Source organism: Priapulus caudatus, unplaced genomic scaffold (genome assembly GCF_000485595.1).
Source record: "Priapulus caudatus unplaced genomic scaffold, Priapulus_caudatus-5.0.1 Scaffold679, whole genome shotgun sequence".
Taxonomy (NCBI): domain Eukaryota; kingdom Metazoa; phylum Priapulida; class Priapulimorpha; order Priapulimorphida; family Priapulidae; genus Priapulus; species Priapulus caudatus.
This window is the reverse complement of record NW_014577740.1, coordinates 74473-75947: the sequence shown is the minus strand read 5'-3', so window position 1 is coordinate 75947 and position 1475 is coordinate 74473. Positions and strand designations below refer to the sequence as shown.

At 48.9% G+C, this 1475-nt stretch overlaps 1 protein-coding gene across 1 annotated transcript in view; it reads left to right on the top strand.

Moving 5' to 3' along the window:
- The window catches only part of LOC106812726 (high affinity cGMP-specific 3',5'-cyclic phosphodiesterase 9A-like), a gene marked incomplete at its 3' end in the record, with an annotated part of 44335 nt that overhangs the window by 21288 nt on the left and 21572 nt on the right, over positions 1-1475 (top strand).

Here is a 1475-nt window from a genome sequence, read left to right as displayed (position 1 = left end):
CAGCAGCAGCAGCAGCAGCAGCAGCAGCAGCAGCAGCAGCAGTACGCGCGGGCTGCATGTCGGCTATTACCTATGCAATTACCTATGCAATTACCTCGCTATGGCTGCTTCTCCAACGTTACCTGACGAAGTGTTTGAAAGATAATTAACACCTAGCACAGGTCAGCTGCAGAAGGCAGCAAATACGCGGTGTGTGTGTGTGGAGGAGGGGGAGGGGGTGGAAATATAGCAGAGAGAAGGTTGGAGAAACATGATGACACTGATTACATGATTGCTAACCCAGGCGAGGCGCAACCCCAGTAGCGAGAGTGTGTAAAACATGCGCGAAACATGCCTAAATCGCCGAATTCATGCGGGCTGGAAGCATAACTCAGTGTGAGGGGAGGTGGGGGGGGGATAAACGTACATGAATCAGTGTGGGTAGCGAAATACATGAATAAATCCATGTGAGTGGGGACATGTACATGTACGTGTAACCGGCAATCAGTGCGGGTGCATGGGGACATTTGTACATGTACTCGTGATTGAGGACGTGCAAATTAACGCGGCATACACGTGAAAGCATATGTACATAAATCGGTGTGGGTGGCATATATATATGTGCGTGTGCGACTGTGCGTGCATGCATGCTTGAGTGTTTAACTAAATTATCGTGCATGGGGGTACGCACACACGCACGCACGCACGCACACACAAACCCACACACACAAACCCACAGACACAGGCATGCACTCACACACATACACACAAGCCCACAGACACAGGCATGCACCCACACACACACACACACACGCACGCACGCACGCACGCACGCGCACGCACGCACGCACACACGCACACGCACACATACATACACAGACACAAACACGCACGCACGCACGCACGCACGCACGCACGCATACATACACAGACACACACACGCACGCACACACATGTATACATACACAGACACACACACGCACGCACGCACACACACGCACATGCACACACCTGTTTTTGAATGCTGTCAAACGGTCGGTGGATTTGGCTATTTTGTGACAATACAAGAGGATAAGCACGAACGAAAACATGTCTTGTTCAGATGTTTTATGCGTAGAAGAGTGATCGTACCATGACTGCATTCAAATGTGATCGGTTTATCTTTGAGAATGATGTCTTTGACGGCATGTCATGTTCAGATGTTTTATGTTGAGTACGCCATCAAGCGATGGTCAGATGTTGGCTTAATGACTGTGCCAACACTTCTATTGCATAGAAATGTTTTGAAACATTCTATATGTATGTATATCCTTTATGTAATAAATCGTATTTTATTACTGTACAAACAGACAACGAGTATGTTCAGTAGTGGTAGCAGCAGAAGCGGCATGAGAAATATCAGTAGCAGCAGTAGCAGCAGTAGTAGTAGCAGCAGCAGCAGCAGCAGCAGTAGCAGCAGCAGTAGCAGCAGCAGTAGCAGCAGCAGTAGCAGCAGC